We start from the raw sequence: 25,222 nt of genomic DNA on the forward strand, positions 1-25,222 counted from the left end.
TATATTATATAATGGCCTATTATAGAGTTAAGTAAGGTAATGAGTACTAATGACATAGAAAAATATTCATCATATATTATTTTTAAAATTCATTTATTATGAAAATCATTTATTATAAAGTTGTCCTTGATACAAGAGAATATATATATTTAATTTAAAGAAAAAAATAGAATGAATACATATGTATCTCCCACCCACTTATTAAAATAAACATTACCAGTCTCTTTAAATCCCCCATATGACACCAGATGATGGTAAGGGCAAGAAACAAAAAGCATCTTAGAAAACAGTATATAAAAATAATAGTTTGTTCAGTATAACTTAAATTTAGTGAGAAAAAATATATATAGGAGAGGACTGGAGATAGATACACTAAAATGTTAGTGCTTGTTACCTCAGGATGATGGCATTGTGGGTGAATTTAATGTTTCTAATTTCTAATTTTTTGTTTCATCTTTTTCTTTCTTTTCTTCTTGTGAGGACGATTGGCCCTGAGATAACATCTGTTGCCAATCTTCCTCTTTTTGCTTGAGGAAGATTGTCCCTGGGCTAACATCTGTGCCAATCTTCCTCTATCTTTTTGTGTGTGGGATACCACCACAGTATGCCTTGATGAGCAGTGTGCAGGTCCATGCCAGGGATCCGAACCCACAAACCCTGGGCCACCGAAGTGGAGCACGTAAAGTTAACCAACATGCCCCTTTAATTATCGTTCTTAATCAGTATAATGATATTAATTCCTTTTTGGCACAAGCTCTGTATTAGGTGATGGTGCAAAAAACCCATAAATGTATAAGCGCCCTGAGTATTCAGATTAGACAGAGAAGGAGATCCTCTCTGGTTGCAGTGGTCAAAAAGCTCATTAGGAGGAAGGTTTTCATTTGGACTTTAAGGACATGGAAGATCTAGATCAGCAGTGTCAGACTCTTTGGCTCTAGGACCCTTTTAGAATACTCTTCAAAAGTATTGAGGACCCCAAAGAGCTTTTGTTTTATATGGATTACATCTATCTGTATTTAGCATATTAGAAATTAAAATTGAGAAAATTTAAAAATATTTAGTAATTTATTTTAAAATAAATTGCATGTTAACATAAACATTTTTATGAAAAATAACTATATTTTCCAAAACACAGCCATTTAGTGAGGCAAGTGCTATTGTTTTACATTTTGTATTTTAATATGTGGTTTAACAGAAGACCGCTGGGTTCTCATATCTGCTTCTGTTGTGATATTACACGTCATATAGCCTCTGGAAGACTCCACCGTATGCTGTGAGAGAGAATGAAAACGCAAACAGCATCTTAGTATTATTATGAACATAGTGTTGATGTTGTGCGTCCCCTGAGAACCACTTTGAGAATTACTGATTAAAATAGACAGAGGGCAAAATAGAGGGGATGGCATAGTCTCAGAGGTGGGAAGGCAAAAGGCCTATCAGAGAGAGTGAGCAGACCAATCTGGCAGTTGTGGAAGATTCATACGGGGGAGGTGGGAGAGATAGGCCTAGAAATGTAGGTTGGGGGAGTCACATTATGCCAATTAAAAAAAATAAGCTTCCTTATTTATGACTAGTTACTGACCTCTATTTTTGGTTTCAGAAAGCTTCAGGGCAGGAGTGACAGAAGAGAAATGCCTACTTGGTTCCAGGCAATACTAAGTTATATGGCAGGTAATATTCTGATTGGTTTATTGATTGCTTTATTTGTTCAATTTATTTAGTATCTGCTACATTCCAAGCTTCAAGGTAAGAACTTGTGAGACAAAAATGATAAAGACACAATCTCTACCCTTTAGCAGCTCTCAATTAAGAGGGAAATTCAGGGCTGGCCCGGTGGCACAGTGGGTAAGTTACTAAGTTCCACTTCTCGGTGGCCCAGGGTTTGTCTGTTCAGATCCCGGGTGTGGACATGGCACCGCTTGGCAAAAGCCATGCTATGGTAGGCGTCCCACATACAAAGCAGAGGAAGATGGGCATGGATGTTAGCTCAGGGCCAGTCTTCCTCAGCAAAAAGAGGAGGACTGGCAGTAGTTAGCTCAGGGCTAATCTTCCTCAAAAAAAAAAAAAAGGAAAAAAAGAGGGAAATTCAGATATTAAACAGATTAGTAATAATTTCCTTAAACTGGAGGAACACAGAAGAGAGGCCAGCTAACTCTGACTGGGAGATGTGGTGGACAGGTTGTGGGATGGACAGGAAATCTTAAACGGTGAAGTCCCAAATACCAACAACCTGTCATATCTAACCATGGTGAGAAATACTAAAAGTACAGGGATGACAAATACAGTACTAGAGTTAATACAGTAGATCCTGGGACATAGAAACTACTGTAGAATAATTTCCTGAATATATGTTCTCTTTTGGAAAGTACAAGTATACAAAGTCTCTTTCCTCTAAAGCCCCAGAGAATCCTTCCTGGCCAGGGAGACACCATTAACTATCTTAATGTCTCTCTTCTCTTCACTTGCATCACTGTTTTCAGTCTCTTTTGTTCTCCTCTGTGACTCTAACCAGAGTGAAGAGGAGGAAGAAATTTAGATAATTACAACAGCTTTAAACTAAGTACTGAGAACACCTTGTCTAGCCCAGATAATTATGATTAAATAAGCAAACAAATAAAGAACCTGTCTCCCAGCACCACCTGCAGGGGATGAAGAAGTCTGCAACAGGATTCAATACTTCCTCTGCCAGAATAACTTCAACCCAACGTTCCCTTATTGAGCATCTACTAAGTAAAGAGCTTGATTTTAGTAGCTGAGGAGAATACAAAGATCAATGAGAGACCATCCACCCATATGCTAAGGAACGTTATTAGAAATTGGGCATTTTTGTGGTGATTGGAGTAGCTTGGCAGGAACTGAATAAATCTAAGAGAATCAGGTCTCTTCTGTGCAGATTGAATAGTACAGCAAACACTGCATTGCCTTTTTACGTGCTCCATTGACAGAAACTAACAACAAAGGTGATTTCACAGTTTCAAGTAGTGAAGTAATGAATTCTGTTTTTGAGGCTTCAAGTCTGCTGAGGTTGTAACACGTTGAGCAAGGCCTAGGTTGCTCTTTTCCTAATTTAAGGCTATCTCCAGAACACTGTCTTATGGGATAGCTCTCTGCTGGCCATAAGAGGGATCAGATGGAAGAAGATACATGATTTAGTATAAATCCATACCACTATTTGAAATAAACTCAAAGTGTATACTAGTAAGAGCCTTTTCCTTTCCTTATCAAATCATGTCCCAGAAGCTAGGAGGAAGGAGGTTTCCAAAAGTTCCCAGCCTTTTATAGTCTTGCAAACAAGTACAAAATATTTTTCTGATTTCTAGCATTTAAAATAGAAGCAGAATGCACCAGATACTCAAGAAACAAAATAAATGAAGTGAGCATCTGTTACAACACATTTAGAGCAAAGAAAGACTTCTGCTGGGTAAGTGATAAAGAGTATAAATAAGGCTGATCTGCAGGATGGCTTTCAATGTTTTTCTTTGTCTAGATTTGGGGTCTTCCTATATATACAGGCAGGATTTTTAGGGGGAGTAGCCAATCAGCTATCACCCCATCACCTATCCCACAACCCCCGGCAAATTCTTACATGACTTTGGTAGTCATATTCTGATGTTTTCAGTCTTTCTCACTAGGTATTTGAACTAGCTCATACAGAGTAAGTCCTGAATCAACACTCTCAATTATACCTCTTTCCAAAATCACACAAGTTATAAAAGCAGTGATGTGGACTGGTAAGTAAAATAATGCATAGTCAGAGGTGGGGGATCTTAGATGTCAATATATAGTCTACTTTTTCTCAAAATGTGGATTCTCTATCTGCAGAATTTCTGGCTTATTGCAAATGCAGTCTCTTGGGCTCCACATCAAAGTTAATAAATTTCAATTCCTAAGGGTGGCATCCAAGAATCGGCATTTTCAACAATCTCCTTAAACTGATATGTACATTAAGTTTTGGGAACCACTCATCTGGTCAAACTGCTTAGAATTACAGATGAAGAAATAATGTCAGAAAGGTCAAATGACTTGGCAAAAGTGACACAGCCAGTCAGAGGCAGAAACTCAATGAGTCAAATCTTTTGATTCCTAGGTTAGAGTTTTTCCAACTATAAGTAGTTTGTATTTATTTGTAAATTCCTAATAGTCCTCAATGAAAAGGGAACTTATCTGAGTTCTTTGTTCCCTGACATTCTCCTTAAATTTAGTACCCATAATTTACCATTAGTGGGTTCCCAGTAGTTTCTAAGTAAGCTGCTGCCTTGAAATTTAGAGACTATCAACTACAGAAGCTGTGGACAAAGGGATTTTATCTTGTTACCTTCCCATTTCCCATCACAATAAGACAAGCAAGATCATTTATCAACAAGAATATGTACTCCTTTTTTTTCAAATCAAACAAGAGACAACAAAAAGTAAACGGAAAATCCTGCTACTAGTGTTAAACAAGAGTATCCCACCCTCTATAACAACATACCATATGCTATTTCCCTACCTTGCTCAGTATTTAACCTAACAATTTATTGCTAGACGTCCTGGCAGCAAGCTGTGCAAGTTGAAGTGGAATCTGATTGAGGTGAGTTAATTAATGTGGTGGCAGCTTGGAATGCTGTCCAGCTGCCACTGAGAATTATGTTTGTTTGCCTTTGGCCCAAGTGTGAAATGGCTGGCTGTTGATTTCAGAAGTGTGAGTGTACATTTTTATATCTCACACGAATGAATACATTTTTTGTATCCTACACATTTGGGGAAATGCTAAAATTTATTGGGTAATGTTATTTACCACTTGTGTGGCAGAAAGAGAAAGGCGGAATTTTGCCCCAGAGGTTGACTTTGCATCTGTAGAAAAAGCAAAAGCAGGTGGCATATAAAATCTATGAGCAGGTAAATAAGCCATCTGAAACTAGCTCATCTAGGGCTAATGTTTTCAGGAATAACTTTAAAAAGGAGGTAAGCAAGATCTGAACCAGAAAACAACTCTTGTAATGATGAAAGGATTCTGAAAGGAGGAAACACTACGTTAAACTTCCCTTGAAAGGAATGGCTTTTGGATTTACTATTTAAAATTTTAATTTTCTTTTCACCAAACGCAATCCACTATTGAAGACATCATCTCTCTGTGCAATCTTCCTTCCTATCAATAAGTAATGATAGTGATCCCTGGGTTGTGTTTTTGATGTTAAATGTACTATGTAGTTTTTACCGGCTGTTACTGATATGGGCCGGGGTTCCTCAACTCAGGTAGTCAATAACTGACACTAAACCAACACAGTTCAAAGTACATTTGAAGGGTGTCATATTATTGTTGCCCTACCATTTTTTCTATGTAAAATACTATTAGTACAAAATGCCTTGACGAAAGTTTACTTTGGTAGGTTAAGGAGAGGGATACTTAAAATTTTAACGTATACACACATTACTTCCTTTCATTCCACCATTTTGAAGAAATTTAAAATACACTAAAACTAAAGGCTGGAGACGGAAGAGCAAATAATATGAAGAAAAGTTTGCAAACCTAGCAAAACAAGTATTACTAGCACTCCTTGATTATAAAAAGAGTTCCTTAAATTTTGATGTTGCCATGAGAATATTAACAAAACTTTAAAAGTGTTTATGCTTTGGAAGATACAAAATGAAATTATTTTGTCAGGTAAAATCTAGCAAAAATAGTATTTTAAATGTAGAAGCGTATAGAGAAAAAACACAAATGCAATTTTTACCTCTTAAAAGCTTTTAATCTAAGAAAATATGATAACTTTAAAACTTTTATTCAGAGAGATGAGAGGTACTTTGGGGTTTGGACTTCATTTTATTGGAAGCTCAAGGAAGGTAATTTTTTGGGTCACATGCTAAATAATAAAATATGATGATGTTTCCTTTTTCCCCAAGAGTATTTGATATAGTGTTATTTGTGATGCTTTTTCTATGCTAAAAATTTTAGTAGTAGAAGAAATTGTTATAATTATATATAAAGCTATAGTTAACCTCTGGTTGCTTTATTATTTTCCTTTATTAGTTATGGTAATTTCAAATATGAGAAAGGCATGTTGTGCCTACCTTTCATATAAAAAGTAAGAAAAACCTGGTAAATATTATTGTATACTTCAGGTTATAGGGTTATCATATCCTTGAACTTTCAGGCCAAAGTAAGCCTCAGAGTCTTGTTGTTGTTATATTATTGTCAGAGTGAATAAGAAATCAAATATTTTAATCTAATATACACCGTATGGGCATCTCATGAGGTCAGACTTATCACAGGTAGCAGGCCTGAGAATGAACTTTTATAAGTTACTTAGTTGTTACTGAAAAAAAAATTTTTACTTTGATTTGGCATACATGCATATTAGACAAAATGTTTTCCCCTCAAATTTTTCTGATGGTATGTTTACTAGTATGTAACGTCTGTGGAAGATGCCCTTATCCTAAATTTGATTATTTCTCTCAAATAAACTTTTCATTTACAAAGTTAATGTATTAAATACTTTTGGTGAAATGCTAATCTTAAAAAATGTGGGATTTTTTTTTCAGGAAAACTGGGACCAGTTAATGAACACTAATATTAATTAAGGGTCCTCAAATAATTCTAACATCAGGAGAGTAAAATATTACATTATAGGTTTTCGAAATAATATGGAAAAAATTGTGCACCTCCTATGTACAAAAATTACATATCAATGAGGGATGATATAAGTGTAAATAAAATAAATTCTGTGACATAGTGAGGTAATTTATAAGAAGCTTTCACCGTCTTTAGTTACTGAGTTCTGCCTTCACTTTGCACAGCCTCATAAGTTCTGTGTGATAACATTTGAGTTATTATAAGGAAATGGTAGGTTTTAAAAAATCATTCTTATTTTAGCGAACTTGAAGTTTTATTGAGCATTAAGAAATAATTTAAATGCTGCTTCATTTTCCCATGTGCTCTTTTCAGGTATAACTGAATTAATGCAGTAATAGAATCATGGATTCATAGAGTTTTAGACTTTAAAGAGACTTCATGTCTCTCAGTCTGTGAAATATAAGGTAACTAAACTAATGTCTAGAGATTTAAAGTGACTTACTGAAATCATAAAGCCAATCATAGGTAGAGTCGGGCTTGGGACTCAGATCTCTAAGTCTAATTTGCTTCCCATCTGTGTTAAATATTGTCCTAAATAATTATATACATATATATTTATTTTTTAGAACAGTTTTAGATTTACAGGAAAATTCTGAAGATAGTTCAGAGAGTTCTCATATATCCCGCACCCAGTTTCCCCTATTATTAACATCGTACATTAATATGGTACATTTGTTACTATCAGTGAACCCATATTGGTGCATTATTTTTAACTAAAGTCCATATCTTTTCCAATTTCCTTACTTTTTACCTAATGTCCTTTTTCTGTTTCAATATTCCATTAGGATCCCACATTATATTTTGTTGCCATGTCTCCTTATGCTCCTCTTGGTTATGACAGTTTCTTAGACTTTCCTTGTTTTCAATGATTTTGACAGTTTTGAGGAATACTGTCAGGTATTTTGTAGAATGTTCCTCATTTTGGATTTGTCTGATGTTTTCCTCATGATTAGACTGATTATGGGTTTTTTTTTGGAGAAAAACCACAGAGATAAAGTGCTAGTTTCATCAATTGTATCAAGGGTACCTACTATCAACATGACATCACTTCTTGATGTTGACATTAATCAGTTGGTAGTGTCTGCCAGGTTTTTCCACTCTAAAGTTACTCTCTTCCAGCCCTTTTCACCTTTCATACTATACTCCTTGGAAGAATTCACTAGGTGCAGCTCACACTTAAGGAGTGAAGAGTTAAGCTCCAACTTCTTGAGGATGGAGAATATGCATTCATTATTTGCAATTCTGCAAAGGAGATTTGTCTCTTCTTCCTCATTAATTTATTCAATTATTTATTAAAATCAGTATGGACTCAAAGATATTTATTTATGCTTTGGGTTATAATCCAGTACTACTTTTTAGATCTTTGCTCAAATTTTTCCAGCTTTGGTCATCGGGAGCTCTTGCAACTGGCTCCTATGCCCTTTAGACATACCCCTATCACTCTGCGTGTGTGTGTATGTGTGCGGGCGTGCATGCATGTGTGTGCGTATGTGTACCACTTCTTACTCTCTGGCACTACAAGATGCTCCAGGCTCATCTTGTATATTTTCTGCTTGAGTCCTAAAATCAGTCAGGTCTCCAAGGAGCTCTGGGTCCTTTTACTGGAGAATGGTGTTAGAAACCAGGAGCTGGGCACTAGATATGATTGTTGCTTCTGGTGTATCATTGCATCTGGGCCCTCTCAACTGACAAAGCAAGGAAATATATAAGTGCATACCAGCCCATGTACATACATATATCTATAAATATTTATGTAGTCAACTGTATCTATATTAAGCTAAACAGGAGTTCATACTGATATCTCCAACTCTAATTCAGTATGTATTTTTTAAAGTTCTTTTATTAGTTTTATATTACAAGTGTAATGTATATTCTTTTTTATTGAGGTGAAGTTCACATAACATAGAATTAATCATTTTAAAGTGTACAATTCAGTGAAACTTAGTACATTAACAGTCATGCAGACATCATCTCTAGTTCAAAAACATTTTCATCACCCCAAAAGAAAACCTCATATCCATTAAGCAGTCATTTCCTATTCCTCACTCCCTCAGCTCCTGGCAACCACGAATCTGCTTTCTATTTCTATGTACTTACCTATTCTGGATATGTATAATAAATGGAATCGTACATCATGTGACCTTTGTGTTCTTTCACTTAGCATAATATTTTTGAGGTTCATCCATGTAGCATGTGTCAGCATGTCGTTTTTTATGGCTGAATAATATTTCATTGTATGTATATACCACATTTTGTTTATCCATTCATATGTGGAAAGACATTTGGGTTGCTTCCATCTTTTAACTATTGTGATCAATACTGCTATGAATATAGGTATAAAAGTTTCTGTTTGAGTTTCTGTTTTCAGTTGTTTTAGGTATCTACCTAGGAGTGGAATTGCTCAATCATATGGTAATTCCTTGTTTAATTTTTTGAAAAAGTTGCCATACTGTTTTCCACAGTAGTTGCACTATATTGCATTCCCACCAGCAATGTACAAGTGTTCCAATTTCTCCATATACTCATCAATATTTGTTATTTTACTTTTTAAAAATTATAGCTATCCTAATTGTTGTAAAGTGGTATCTCCTTATGGTTTTGATTTGCCTTTTCCTTACAATTAATGATGTTGAGCATTTTTTCATGTGCTTATTGGCCATTTGTATATCTTCTTTGGAGAAATATCTATTCAAGTCCTTTGCCCATTTTTAAATTGGGTTGTTTATCTTTTTGCTGTTGAGTTGTAAGCATTCTTTCTGTATTCTGGGTGCTAAATCGTTATCAGATATATGATTTGCAAATATCTGCCCCTATCCTCTGGGTTGTCTTTCAATTTCCTCGATAGTGTTCCTTTATGCACAAAAATTTTAAATTTTAATGAAGTGCCATTTATGTATTTCTCTTTTTTTACCTGTGTTTCTTGTGCCATATTTAAGAAACCATTGTCAAATCCAAGGCCATGTAGATTTGTTTCTGTTTTCTTCTAGGATTTTTATCCTTTAGCTCTTAAATTTAAATCTTTGATCCATTCTGAGCTAATTTTTGTACATGGTTTGAGATAGGGGTCTAACTCCAATTATTTGCATGGGGATATCCAGTTTTCTCAGCATGATTTGTTGAAAAGACTATTCTTTCCCCATTGAGTAGTCTTGGCATTCTTGTCGAAAATCAATTAACCATAGATGTGGAAGTTTACTTCTGGGCTCTTGATTCTATTTCCTTCGTCTGTATGTCTTCCTTATGCCAGTACCACACTGTTTTGATTACTGTAGCTTTATAACATATTTTGAAATCAGGAAGTGAGAGCCCTCCAACTTTGTTCTTTTTCAAGATTGTTTTGGCCGTTCTGGGTACCTTGAAATTCTACACAAATTTTAGGATGGACTTTTCCATTCCTGCAAAAATGCCATTGAGATTTTGATAGGTATTATATTGAATTTGTATATTGCTTTGGGTGGTTTTGTCATCTTAACAATATTAATAATATTAACGATATTAAGTCTTCCCATTCATGAACACCTGCTTTTGCTGTTTTGCAGGGAAGTAATTATTATATATTCTTGATCAATTGATCCTTGAATCAATGTATAATATTCATCTTTGTCTCTTGTACCAGTTTTGACTTAAAGTCTATTTTGTCTGAGATTAGTATAGCCATTCAAACTCTCTTTTAATTTTCATGGAATATCTTTTTCCATTTTTCACTTTTAACCTATTTGTGTCTGTGGATCTAAAGTGAGTCTCTTATAGAAAGCAAATAGTTGGATTGTGCTTTTTTTAAAACCCATTCTGCAAATCCTTGTCTTTTAATTTGTGAATTTAATCCACTTACATTTAAGGTGGTTACTGATAAAGATGGTCTTTCTTCCGTCATTTTGCTATTTGTTTCTTTAATGTCATATATGTTTTGATCTTCAATTTCTTTAATACTGCCTTCATGTGTGTTTAATTGATTTTTTTATTGTATTTTCTGACTCTCTTCCTTTATTTATTTATTTTTTGGTGAGGAAGATTGCCACTGAGCTAACATCTATGCCAATCTTCCTCTATTTTGTATGTGGGACACCACCTCAGCTTGACTTGATGAATGGTGTGCAGGTCCATGCCCAGGATCCAAACCGGCAAACCCTGAGCTGCCAAAGCAGAGTGCATGACCTTACCACTGCACCACCAGGCCGACCCCCCTTCCATTTTTTTTTTAAAGATTGGCACCTGAGCTAACAACTGTTGCCAATCTTTTTTTTTTTCCTGCTTTATCTCCCCAAATCTCCCTGGTATGTAGTTGTATATCTTAGTTGCAGGTCCTTCTAGTTGTGGCATGTGGGACGCCACCTCAACATGGCCTGATGAGCAGTGCCATGTCCACACCCAGGATCTGAACTGATGAAACCCTGGGCCGCTGCAGCGGAGTGTGTGAACTTAACCACTCGGCCATGGGGCCAGCCCCCCTCCGTTTTTTTAAAGTCTATTTTTTGGTTACTTTTTTAGCAGTTATCCTGGAGATTACAGTTAACATTTTAAATTTATAACAATCTAGTTTGAATTTATACCAATTTAGCTTCAAAAGCACATAGAAACTCTGCTACTATACATCTTTGTCTTCCCATTTTATGTTGTGAATATTAAAAAAATCATATCTTTATACATTATTGTCCATTAACATATATTTATAAATATTGTTTTATACATTTGTCATTTAAATCACATAAGAAATAAAAAAAGAGTTACAAACCAGAAATACCATAATATTAGCTTTTACATTTATCTATGTAGTTACCTCTCCTGGCATTCTTTCTTTCTGTATATGGCTTTGAGTTATTGTTTAATGTCCTTTCATTTCATCCTGAAGGAGTCCTTTCAGCATTTCTTGTAGGGCTGGTTTACTAGCAACAAACTCCCTCAGCTTTTGTTTATCTGGGAATGTCTTAATTCCTCCATTTTTGAAGAATAGTTTTGCCAGATATAAAATTTTTGGTTGGCAATGTTTTTCCTTTGAGCACTTTAAATATGTCATCTCACTGCCTTCTGGCCACCATGGTTTATGGTGAGAAATAGACTGTTAATCTTCTTGAGGAGCCCTTGTACATGTCAAGTCACTTTTCTCCTGCTGCTTGCTGAGTCTCTCTTTGTTTTTTGACAGTTTTATTATAATGTGTCCTGGTGTGAATCTCTTCGACTTTATCCTACTTATAGATTGTTGAGCTTCTTGGATGTGTGGATTCATGTATTTCATTAAATTTGAGAAGTTTTTGGCCATGATTTCTTCAAATATTTTTTATGCCCCTTTCTCTCTCTTCTTCTGGGACTCCCACAATAATGAGGTACTTAATGTGTCCCACAATATGTCCCCTTTGGCTCTGTTGATTTTTTTCATTCTTTTTTTCTTTCTGCACCTCAGACCAGATAATTTCAATTGTCTTATATTCAAGTTTGCAGATCTTTATTCTGCCTATTCAAGTCTGATCTTGAACTCCACTAGTGAATTTTATCTATTGTACTTTTAGCTCCAGAATTTCTAATTGGTTTCTTTTTATAATTTCTCTCTATTGATATTCTCTATTTATTCATATATTGTTCTCCTGCTTTTCTTTAGTTCTTTCCCCATTATATCTTTTAGCTCTCTAAGTATATTTAAGACAGTTGATTTAAAGTCTTTGCCTAGTATGTCCAGTGTCTGTGCTTCCTCAGGGATGGTTTCTGTCACTTTTTTCCTGTGAATGGGCCATACTTAACTGTTTCTTTGTATACCTTAGTATTTTTTGTGAAAAACTGAACATTTTGAATATTATTAACTCTGGAAATCATATTCTCCCTTTCCCCAGAGTTTTTTGTTGTTGCTTGTTGAGGGCTATAGTCATCCATTTGTCTAGTGACTTTCCCATACTGTTTTTGCAAAGACTGTATTTCTTATTTGTGTATGGTTACCTAAGTCTCTGTTGCATTATCTCATTGGTCAGCCAGTCCTTACAGAGATTTCCTTAAGTGCCTGGAGCCAAAAAGAAAAAAACATAGTCTATTTTTGCAGATTGGCTGTGAGCAGAGGCAATCCTTCAATGCTTGGACAGCCCACCTATGATTCTACCTTAGCTTTCACTTCCTGCTTGTGCAAACCTAAAGATCAGCCAGAGGTGCAAGCTTAGGGTCTACTCAGGTCTTTTCTTAGCATGCATCAGGCTCTGGGCATGCACATTGCATATATCAGTACTTCATTACTTTTATTGGTATACTACATTTTATTTATCCATCCATCAGTGGATGGACATTTGGATTGCTTTCACTTTTTGGCTCTTATGAGTAATGTTACTATGACATTGTGGATACCTTCTAGGCTAGTATATATAGATCTAACTCATTTCTATTTTAAAAACAGACATATTTATATATAACTGATATACTATGAACTGCATATATTTAAAATTTGAGTTTTGAAATATATATAAATCTATGAATTTATATCCATAATTAAGAAAACAAATATTTTCATCACCTTCAAAAGTTTCCACTTGCCCTTTTGTAATCCCATTCAACTCTACAACCTGGTCTGCCCGCACCCACTGATCTGGTTTCTGTCACTAAATGTTAGTTCTCATTTTCTAGAATTTTATATCAGTGGAATAACACAATAGTTCTCTTTTTGTCTGGTTTCTTTCGCTCAGCATAATTATTTTGATTTTCTCTCATGTTGTTGCATGTATCAGCAGTTCCTCACTTTATTGCTGAGTAGTATTCCATTATATGTCTATATCACATCTTGTTTATCCATTTACCTGTTGATGGATATTTGGATTTTTTGTCCTACCTTTTTAGCTATTACGAATGACCCTGTTTCAGTATTTTTGTACAAATCTTTTTGTGGACTTATCCTTTCATTTCTCTTTGTTAAATGTCTAGGAGTAGAATGCTTGGGTTGTATGGTAGGTGTATGTTTAACTTTTTTAGGAAACTGCCAAATTGTTTCCAACAATGAAAAACAATAGCCATTCCAACAATAGACAACTGTTATATCATTTTACATTCCTACTAGCAGTGTTTGAGAGTTCTATCCTACATCCTTACCAACATTTGGTATGATCAGTCTTTTTAATTTTAGCCATTTTAGTGTGTGTATAGTGGTATCTCATTGTAGTTTTATACTGCATTTTACTAATGATTAATGATGTTGAGCATCTTTTCATGTGCTAATTTGTTATCCATAATCTTCTTTGGTGAAGTACATGTTCAAATCTTTTGCCCATTTTTAAATTGGTTTTTGTTTTTCATTATTTAATTATTGTTTTGGTGAGGAAGTTTTGCCCTGAGCTAACATTCATTGCCAATCTTCCTTTTTCTTTTGCTTGCAGAAGGTTAGCCCTGAGCTAACATCTGTGCCAATCTTCCTCCATTTTGTTTGTGGGATGCCTCCACAGCATGGGTGATGAGCAGAGCAAGTCCACACCTGGGATCCAAACCTGTGAATCTGGGCTGCTGAAGCCAAGAGCACAGACCTTTAACCACTCAGCCATGGGGCCAGCTCCTGTTTTTCATTATTATTGAGACTGAGGGGTGGGAGTTCTCAATATATTCTGGATAAAACTCCTTTGTAGGATACATGTATTAAAAGTATTTCAGTTTGTGGTTGCATTTACATTTTCTTAGCAGTGTCTTTATTAAATTAAAGGTTTCCATGTAGACAAAGAAGGAAACTTTCATATGGCCATAGTTCATGTGGAAGACTTGCAAGTTTTAGTTGATTGTATTCTTAATACAACTTAAGGGTGTGATGTAGCTAATGAACTCTGGCTTCATTTATGAATAGATTTTGTAGATAATGAGAAGTAACAATCTTATGGTACTTGTACTGATCATATCACATTATTACTTTAAATTCTAGGGACTAAATGTTAAGTGGAACATTGTCAATCTTAAGTGCATTCAGAGGAAGTAGATTAGGATAGTAAGAGACTGAGAAAGGAAGAGTGAAGGAACTTGAGATAGTCTAGAAATGAAAGGACTAAATGCAGATAGAAGTTTTCAAAAATTTGAAGGTCTTGCAGAGTAAGAGAATAATAGTTAAGAGCATGGGATGTGTATTCAGAGAGACATAGATTCAAACACTGGCTATTCCTCTTAACAGCTATGTGGTATTAGGCATGGTACTCAAAGGCTGTCTAAGTTTTCTCACTAAAATTCACAGTACATGTTAAATACTCAACAAATAACATTATTATTAAGCTCACTATGTGACAATAGTGATATTATGAATTATTTATTACATAACAACTTCTAGTGCTTTATGGGATAATTGGGATATTCATTATATTAAGCCATCCTGAACAAAAGTGGCACTTTATTTGGAAGGTGCATAAATGTATTAGTTATCTATTGTGTAAGAAATTGCCTCCAAATCTAGCAGTTTAAAATAATAAATATTTATTCTCTCATGATTTCTCCTATGGTTTAGGAATCCAGGAGCAGCTTAGCTGGCTGGTTCTGGCTCAGGGTCTCTCATGAGGTTGCAGTTAAAATATCAGCCAGGGCCTGCTGTCATCTTAAGGCTGACTGTTGACAGACAAGCCCAGTCCCTTCCTTGCTGTTGACAGAAAGCCTGTTTCTTGCCATGTGGACTTTTCCCTAGTGTAGCTTGAGTATTCTCTTGCCATGGCAGCTGGCTTCTCCTAGAGAGAATAACCCAAGTGAAAGAGGATGGAAGAAGTCACAATGCCTTGTATGTCATATTTCAGATGTCGCACATTGTCCCTTTTGCCTCCTTGCTTTTTTTTTTAAAAGTGAGTCACTAAATACAACCCATACTCAAAGGGAGGGGAATTAGGCTCCACCTTTTAAAAGGGGTACTATTAAAGAATTTGTGGACATATTTTAAAACCACTGCAACCAACAAAGAAATCTGCACAGAAGATTTTAAGAATGTTTCTGATGTTGCTGACTTAGGAAAGAAAAGTTTTCAGCCCTCATCCCCCTAACCAGGTTTCTGGTTTCCTATAAAATTATCACACCAAATCTATTTCCCCTCAGTTTTTTTCCTAAAGTATCGGGTCCACCCCAGGTAAAGAAATGTTTCAATTATTCAGTTATCATAAAATCCTGACCTCATGGAGAGATATCTAGACTCTCTCTGTAAAAGAGTCCCCATTGGGTTTCTGTCTTAAGTCTTTTGGCCATTCAAGATAAGGATCTTAATTCATGTTCTTCTGCTAGCTCAGGGTTAATCTTCATGTTACATGAAGAATATCTCCCCTGCCAATCTGACCTAGTGTATTAGTTTCCTGTGGCTGCTGTAACAAATTACTACAAACTGGGTGGCTTAAAACAACAAAATTTATTCTCCTGTAGTTTTGGAGGCCAGAAGTCTGAAATCAAGGCGTCAGCAGGGCTGCAGTCCCTCTGGAGGCTGTAGAGGAGGAATCAGTTTCTGCCTCTTCCAGCTTCTGGAGGCTCTTGGCATTTCTTGACTCATAGCTGCATCACTCCAGTCTCTGCCTCTGTGGTCACACTGCCTCCTCCTTTTCTGTCTGTTATCTTCCTTTGTCTCACTCTTATAAGAACACTTGTCACTGGATTTAGGGTCCACCTAGAAAATCCAGGAGAGGCTCTTCCTCTGAAAATTCTTAATCACATATTTTGCCATTTAAGGTAGTTTTCAATCTTTTACCTTATAAGGTAATAGCCACAGGTTCTCTGGATTAGGATGTGGCCTTATCTTTCGCTGGGGCACAATTCAGCCCACTATTTAGTATCACTATTAATATAGCCTGGGAAAATAGGAGAACAAAAAGATCCTTAAGATACCCCCTAAAATATGACTAAAACTTTCTGTCTTTAAAACTTACCATAAATGATTAAGATAATAAAATGTCTATAAATACATAAATGACTTCTTGGAAAAAGTGGGATTTATGATTCCTTGAAGGTGTGATATAAAGTTGAGAAATATTGGTCTAATTGATTAATTTTTTGTTATCAAGTATTTTGTACATATATAAAAACACAAAGCACCTATTTACCCACCACCTAACTCTATCAAATATTAATATTTTGCCTTATTTTATAAGAAATAAAACATTACAGATATAGTTGAAGTACCCTGTATTCCCTTCCTCTGTTTTATTCTTTTATTTCTTTTTCTTCAGAGATAACTACTATCCTGAATTTGGTGTTTATCTTTGTCATGAAAGTATTTAATACTATTGCTAAATATATATGTGGTTATCACAATATATAGCATTTATTGGAATGGCATATAATATGTACATATGTATATGCATGTACAATCATGTGCCACATAATGACATTTCAGTCAATGATGGACTGCATATATGACGGTGGTCCTATAACATTAGTACCCTATACCCTAGGTATGTAGTAGGCTGTACCATCTAGGTTTGTGTAAGTACACTCTATGATGTTTGCATAACAATGAAATCTCCTAACAACGCATTTCCCAGAATGTATCCCTGTTATTAAGTGATGCTTGTGGGTGTGTGTATATATATATATGTGTGTGTATATATATATATATATATACACACACACTATATATATATGATATGCTATATTTACTCTGTTACTTATTTTTTCTGAATATTATGTTTTTCAGATTTATTAATGTTGGTAAATGTGTAACTTTGTTGAGTGTTTTTTCAGACGGTGAATTGCAAACCATTAGTAGCTCATAGTGTCAATTTGGTAGGTCGTGAACTACTTTAGAAAAAAAAAGAAAAAGAATAACAGAGAAAATAGAATATATCACATGTACTCAATTTAAGTATAGTTTTGTGAGGGATCTCTCTCTCTATGAATATCGAGCCATGGTATAAACTATATTTCTAACTGTCGGTAAAACATTTGAAAGTCATAGTTCTAACTCATTCAGTTTTATTACTATAACATTTCATTATATGAATACACCACAGTTTAACCATTTCTCCTGTTGATATTTCAATTGTTTCTACTGTTTTATTCCCACAAACAATGCTGCAAAATACTGTTAAACATGTCTCCTTGTGCACATATGCGGGACTTTATACTTATGAGTGGAATTGCTAGAGTATATTTATCTTCAACTACGCTTGATATTGCTAGATTCCTCTCCATGTGGAGTTTTCACTACCAGTATACTAGTTCCAATCATTCCATATCATTGACATCACACATTAAAAATGTTTTTAATCTGATGGGTAAGAAATAGCAAGTTATTGTTTTAAATTGCATTCCTCTAAATATTAGTGAAGAATGTTTTCTTGTGATTGTTAGATATTTGGGTTTCCTCTCTTATGAACTGCCCATTTTTCTATTGGATTGTCTTTAACTCATTAATTTATAGTTCATTATAAAATCCGTGTTCTAACCTTTTGTCAACTAAGATATATCGCAAATGTTTTCACCCAGTCTGTGGCTTGTATTTTACTTCAGCATGTTCTTTAATAAACAACTTCTTTATTTTTAATGTATAAGACTTACTAAACTTTTCCTTTACAGTTTGTCCTCTTTATGTATTTTTGTCTTATTTAAAAAATCCTTTCTGTCTAAGGAATAACAATTTTTCTCCTATAAATTTTCTATAAATTAAAAAATTCTCGTTCTCACTTTTAGTTTTTAATCCAACTGGAATTTATTTTTGTAGTGGTTGTGAACAGAGGTAGATTCACCAGGAACCTAATCAAGTTTAAGCGGCAGGGACCAGTACTTTCACAAACCATTTCTAAGGCCTTGGGAGAAGCCCAAGTAATGTGTTCAATATGGGTTGTATGTTTTTATAAAATTTTGCAAATGTAAAATGTTTTGTTTTTCTTAAATAGGTATCCTCAAATTATAAATTTCAGGCCCTATAAAACTTGGATTCCTTCCTAGGTCTGAGGTAGGAATCTAATTTTAATTTTCTTCCATATGGATATTAATTGTCCCAGTGCTAATTATTGATATATGCAAACCCTTTCCCACTGATTTGTAATGCTACTTCTGTCATATATTAAGATTCCATAAATGAGGAGGTTTATTTCTGGGCTCTCTATTCAGTCCCATTGGTGTACCTGCCTATCCCTCCAATTTATTTTTATCTAGTAGAGGCTTGTAGGACTGTTTCTGTCTCCAGATGGGGTCTTAAACCAGGGCATTCCACTTGTGTTAGCATCCATTTATTTTAGTGAGAATTACAAAAAAGGAGGTCCTGATTTCCTTTGAAAGACTTAAGTCAATGGAAAAAGTACATTGTTTTGCAGTTGGGTAGAAGTTAAACTCTGCCTAGTTCTCCTAGTCTGACATTCTGGAGAATCACAGCACTTTAATAGGAGGTAACGTTAGAAATTATCTGTAGCTGGTAACTCCCCTCTTGGGCCTTGACTGATTTTCTCACATAGTTCTAAATGATTTTTTTCATGTCCCACCGCACTTTGTACATATTTCACTCAATCACACAATATTTTAATTAGTCATTTATATCTGTGATCCCAAGGAAACTGAGCTTCTTCCATGTAGGAAGCTTCTTCCATGTAGAAAGAAGCTGTTTAGCATGGTGTATACCACATAGTGGGCACTCAAAAAGTGTCTGATTTAATGAATAAATTCAGAATACGAAACTAATATATTTAAATAACTTTTAGCAACCATAATTATTATTGATATCCTACCAATTGGACTTCTTACAACTACGCTGTGCCCAGCTTTCATAGTGAGATAACACCTTTATGACTTTACAGAGACTTATTTACAGTTAACTCTGAGGCTACATTAAAAATCTTTATGTGCTGTAACTCTTTAGGAAGCTAGTCAGAAGTGTTTTGTGCAGCTCCTTTATATGTATTACTCTAAACACAGAAAACTTCCTTTGTTGTTCTATTATTATAGTAATTAATGGTTTTTTCTTTTCTGTTTCTTTTTTCCTTCTCAAAAGGGGGAAAATGGAGACTTGAAGTCATAAGCATTGGGTTGATTTGCTGTGACTATAGGTCATACTTAACCTTAACCTTCACTTAACCTTTCCATGTCTGAGCTTCCTCATCTTGCCATACCTTTTGTCATAAAAGATATGAGGTATAACATGTAAAGAGTATTCAATGAGTAATTCAGTGATCGTCTAGCTAAGTTCTATTAAAATTTAATCAATAAAATTTTAAAATTTAATCAAAGAATGATAATATAATGAGTAAACCAAGTTACAATTTCAATGTTCCTAATATAACAAAGTTGAATAGATTAAGTTCAGCTCATGTCTATTATCTATTTACCTATGCGTTAGTTAAATTAACACTTCCTGCTATAACAGATAAATCCCTGAATCTCAATGATGTAAACAGTTTGTTTTTCAATCATGCAAAATTCTAAAGGATATTACTAATCAGTAGTTTGTGTTCCTCCAGGCAGTAATTCAAAGACTCAGTCTCCTATTTCTTTGTCCTTGGCATCCCCTTGGACCTTGGAGTCCTCTGTTGCATTCAATTTCTCTAGCTTGGTGATGGGGGAAAGAGTAAGGCTGTTGTGTGGAAGCCTTTTATGAGCCAGGCCTGTAACTAAATCACATCTATCCACATTCAGGTGGTCAGAATGCAGTTACTTGACAATCCCTGACTGTCAGAGAACCTGAATAATAATCTAACCATGTTCACAAGAAGAAAAGGAAAACAGATTTATTGAATAATTGTTAAAGTCAATCACTGCCACAAACTATTAAGAAACACACGATACGCAAGGTGCTAGGAATACAAGTCCCTGTATTTGAAGATGTCACATACACTACACATTAATAAAAAAATAAATTAAAGGAGTCTTTCTCTAGCTTTATCAATCTTTTAAACACCACTCAAGTATCTACAAACTTCACCTGAGACTTTTGGTTTCTGGTCTAGTATATAAGTAGCTTGGAAGTTGCCACTCTGTCTTAACAACAAGTAAAAAGCTGAACAAACTGAAATATCAGCTCTTCTTAGGTCCATCAGAGAAGTGAGATCACAGGGCAAAACACTGCTCCCCAAATTGGAGAGACAGGTGAAAAAAGAGAATCACAACTTACCACAGCAGAAACCCATGAGCAGAAATCTCCTAGGAACCAATGCCAGGGTAGGAAAACATAAATTTTTAACTGACAAATTGCTGAAGGCTCAGTGTGGACAAGTCTGAGAGTTAAAAACTCCAGGGGGACCCAGGCAGAGGGAGTTCCCCATATTTTTGTGAGTTTTATTTCTAGGACCTTTACTAGGTCCTCACAGTGAATACCAGAGAAAGATTCCCTTGTGTTTCTGGAAGAGGGAGAGGAAAAGGAGCCATTTTGAAATAATCAGAGTAATTTGTTCTTCTTAACAAGACCTGTCCTTAAGAGAAGGTATTTTACCAGAGCCTAATCTACCTTGGGGAGGAGAAATACACAAGTCCAACTCCCTTTGGCCTTCCACATGGGGGAAGGGAATATCCAACTCCACGCCCCTCTATTGTGGATCAGAAAACAAGACCCAACTGTATGTTGTCTATAAGAAACCCATTTTAAATATATAGATACATATAGATTAAAAGTAAATGGATGGATGGGGCCGGCCCAATGGTGTAGTGGTTAAGTTTGCGCACTCCACTTCAGTGGCCTGGGGTTCACAGGTTCGGATCCTGGGTGTGGACCTCCACACTGCTTATCAAGCCATGCTGTGGCAGGCGTCCCATATATAAAATGGAGGAGGATAGCCACAGATGTTAGCTCAGGACCAATCTTTCTCAGCAAAAAAGAGGACTGGCAGTGGATGTTAGCTCAGGGCTAACCTTCCTCACCAGAAAAAAAAAAAGTAAATGAATGGAGAAAAATATACCATGCTAACACTAACCAAAAGAAAGTAGGAGCAGCTATATTAATTTCAGACAGAGCAGACTTCAAAGCAAGGAAAATTACCAGGATAAAAAAGGGCATTACATAATGATAAAGTAGTCAATTCTCTGAGAAGACAACAAATCTTAATGTGTATACACACCTAACAATAAAACAGTAAACTATATAAGGCAAAAACTAATAGAACTGCTAGGAGAAACAGATGCATATAAATATAGTCAATTGATCTTTGATAAAGAAAAAAGGGCAATACAATGGAGCAAAGATAATCTTTTCAACAAATGGTGCAGAGTAACTGGACATCCACATGCAAAAAAAAAAAACTAATCTAGGCACAAACCTTAGACCCTTCACAAAAATTAACTCAAAATGCATTATAGACCTAAATGTAAAACACAAAGTGATAAAACTCCTAGAAGATAACAGGAGAAAACCTAGATGACCTTGGTTAGGCTGAAGACTTTTTTTAGATACAAAAGACATGATCTATGAAAAAACAATTGATAAGCTGGACTTCATTAAAATTAAAAACTTCTGCTTTGCAAAAGACAATCTCAAGAGAATGAGAAGACAAACTAGACTAAGAGAAAATATTTGCAAAACACACATCTGATAAAACACTTTTATACAAAACATACAAAGAACTCAGCACTCAACAGTAAGAAAATGAACAACCTGATTATAATATGGGCAAAACATGTGAATAGACAACATACCAAAGAAGATAGACAGCTGGCAAGTAAGTATATGAAAAGATGTTCAACGTCATATGTCATTAGAGAATTGCAAATTAAAACAACAATGAGATACTAGTACAAATCTATTAGAATGGCCAAAATCTGGAACACTGACAACACAAAATGCTGGTAAGGATAAGGAGCAAAAGGAACTCTCCTTCATTGCTTGTGGCAATGCAAAAGGGTACAGCCATTTTGGAAGACAGTTTGGTGGTTTGCTACAAAACTACACATTCTCTTACCTTAAGATTCAGCAGTTGCGCTCCTTGGTATTTACCCAAATGAGATGAAAATTTATGTCCATACAAAAACCTGCACGTGGATATTTATAGCAGCTTTATTTATAATTGTCCAAACTTGGAATCAACCAAGATGTCCGTCAAATAGGTGAATGGATAAACTGTGGTACATCCATAGAATGGAATTTTATTCAGTGCTAAAAAGAAAAGAACTATCAATCCATGAAAAGACATGGAGGAAACTTAAGTGCATATTACTAAGTGAAAGAAGCCAATTTCAAAAGGCTATACACCATGTGATTCCAACTCTATGACATTCTGCAAAAGGCAAAACTATGGAGACAGTAAAAAGTTCAGTAGTTGCCAGAGGGTGGAGGTAGGGAAGGAGGGATGAATATGCATAGGAGATATTTAGGGCAGTGACACGATTCTGTATATGGTGGATGTATGTCATTACGTATTTGTCAAAATCCACAGAATGTACAACACCAAGAGTGAACCCTAATGTAAACTATGGGCTTTGGGTGATAATGATGTGTTAATGTAGGTTCATCAATAGTAATACATGTGCCACTGTGGTGGGAGATGTTAATAATGGGGAAGGGTGTGTGTGTGTGTGTGTGTGTGTGGAGACAGAGTTTATGGGAACTCTGTACTTTCAGCTCAATTTTGCTGTGAACCTACACTGCTCTAAATAAACTTTATTAACAAAGAAAAGCAAAAAACTTCACCTGACTCTGAAGAACTATTGCCTATATAACCAACCTGTCTCAAAGACTCCTTGAGAAGGTTAAAATTGTTTTTTGGGGGGTAAAAATCTTATAATAAAAAGACATATAAAAGTAGGAGATTTGGAAAAGGCCACTCATTTGACATTAAAAAAACCATAAGCAATGAATGAAACAGTGAAAAGGAATTAAATTTATCTTGACTGCTTATAGAACAGGGCACAAAAGAACACGCTAAAAATCACTATTTTTTGACTCTTAAAACCAAACAAACCAGTGCCAAAATAATTTTTCCAAGGCAGAAATTTGGCAATTGTTTTGTTAGCTCCACGAGAAAAATGGCATACTAGAGCAAAAAATGTTTAGCATTCTATGATTATTTTGTTTATAAATCATAGTAAAAAATCTGTTTAATTTAGATATCTGCCTAATTTATCTTAATACACTGTTCTTATTAAATTGCCACACAAATAAGACTAGGCCCTTTTTCTTTTTCTAGAAAAATAGCAAGACTAGGGGCTCCTGTTCTAGACCACCTAAAGCTTTCATACAATTAGAGGAATCATTCTCTTACATGAATTAAATCTTCTGAGTCATAGCTTCAACCTGTTTGCTTTTCCGATGAAGCAGATAACTAAGAAATTACTTAATTTACTTGGCCAATTTAGTAGATTTTCATAACACCCAAATTACTTGGTTTATTCATTAAGGCTTTTTTTGTGAGGGGACAGTTGCTCTGATTTAGCAATAAGCTGCTTCTCTCTTTTTTATTTTTTATTCATTTTTATTCTTTTTGGTGAGGAAGATTCTTCCTGAGCTAACATCCATTGCCAATCTTCTTTTTTTTACTTGAGGAAGATTAGCCCTGAGCTAACATCTGTGCCAATCCTCTTCTATTTTTTCTATGTAGGATGCTTCCATAGCATGGCCAATGAGTGGAGTGAATCCGTGCCAGGGATCTGAACCTGTGAACCCGGCCTCCAAACTAGAACGCGGGAAACCTTATCTTGCCCCTGCTTCTGTTTCTTTGTTTTTGCGGGGGTGGGGATGTGGGGGTGGGGGGAGGGCATTTAGTTATTGTTTTCATTACCGAAATAAATCTAAACACCTTGGCATCCTCACTTATGCTTCTTTTCTATCACATTTTCTAAAACTCTTTCAAGAAATCATGACTTGAATTCCAGGAAAGAGGTTTAGGAATTTATGAAGCATTTTCAATTAAATGCAACTTACTCCGTGAGTGAGCATTTTAATAGCTTCACAAGGAAAGTCTATTTTCAAAACGAAGTAGTAGGTGTTTTCTTCAGAGGTTACCAAAAATAAGAGATACTGGTCAAAAATTAGGCAGCATGTCCTATGCTATTCCTTTAAACCCAGTGTATATTTTCCCGAAATTAGGAGCTTGAGTTTCTTGACTTTGGTTGCAATTTACTAAAAGAAAAGGAAATATTTTATACATTAATGTCAGCCTAAGAAAACCAACACTGACTCTTAAAACTCTAAATTCATTCCTTAGCAGCTATTTTTCACTTTGTCTCTAGGAGTGTCATTTCCTTCTTCCAATATACCTGTCGCTTTTCTGAAATCCCCTATCAGACTGTAATCCAATGGTTCTCCACCATCTTCTCTTTCACCATTCCTTCCCCATTTGGCATCAGTATACTTGGGAATACTTAACCACTGCTTCGCCAAAGTAAAATAACGCGAGAGGCTGACCACAAGTTTGGTCAAAACGCATCCCCCTAAAAGACACATGCTAATCCCTTCAATTTCTCTTTCCACATTCAGCCTTCCTCCAGCAAGCGAACCTCGGATCTAAATCTAAAGTCTGCCCCCTGCTCCCACCCCTCGCTTCTCCTACCTGCCGCCTTATTGCTATTGCCCGGCCCACTGAACCCAAGTTCCGCTTTCCAGGCCTTCCATTTCCCAAGAAAAACAATAACCACTTGTTTTTCAGGCGTTTAAATATTAGGACCTTCTTTCTTCCTCCTCATTGGACCTGGGGCCCTCGGTGCTTTCCACCCGAGTGGACCTTTCTCCACCCGCAGGCACTCTCTCTCCACAGCGCCACTTCCGGATCTGCGGTGTCCCCACTTTACCGGTCC

The 25,222-nt window shown here is 35.5% G+C and overlaps 1 long non-coding RNA gene across 4 annotated transcripts; it reads right to left on the reverse strand.

Annotated features, from left to right (window-relative positions):
- Positions 1-1,050: 1,050 nt before the first annotated feature.
- Positions 1,051-25,214, reverse strand: LOC103555138 (uncharacterized). 4 transcript variants are annotated; one of them, XR_011543463.1, is made up of 5 exons: positions 24,979-25,214; positions 24,351-24,548; positions 22,393-22,586; positions 16,263-16,362; positions 15,911-16,181 (listed from the first exon to the last, which is right to left on the reverse strand). It is a non-coding gene; the product is annotated as an uncharacterized lncRNA (long non-coding RNA). The 4 variants fall into 4 exon arrangements; XR_011543464.1 differs by lacking the exons at positions 15,911-16,181; positions 16,263-16,362 and adding an exon at positions 1,051-1,271; XR_545926.2 differs by lacking the exon at positions 16,263-16,362.
- Positions 25,215-25,222: the final 8 nt, after the last annotated feature.

This window comes from Equus przewalskii, chromosome 8 (assembly GCF_037783145.1).
Source record: "Equus przewalskii isolate Varuska chromosome 8, EquPr2, whole genome shotgun sequence".
Classification (NCBI taxonomy): Eukaryota; Metazoa; Chordata; class Mammalia; order Perissodactyla; family Equidae; genus Equus; species Equus przewalskii.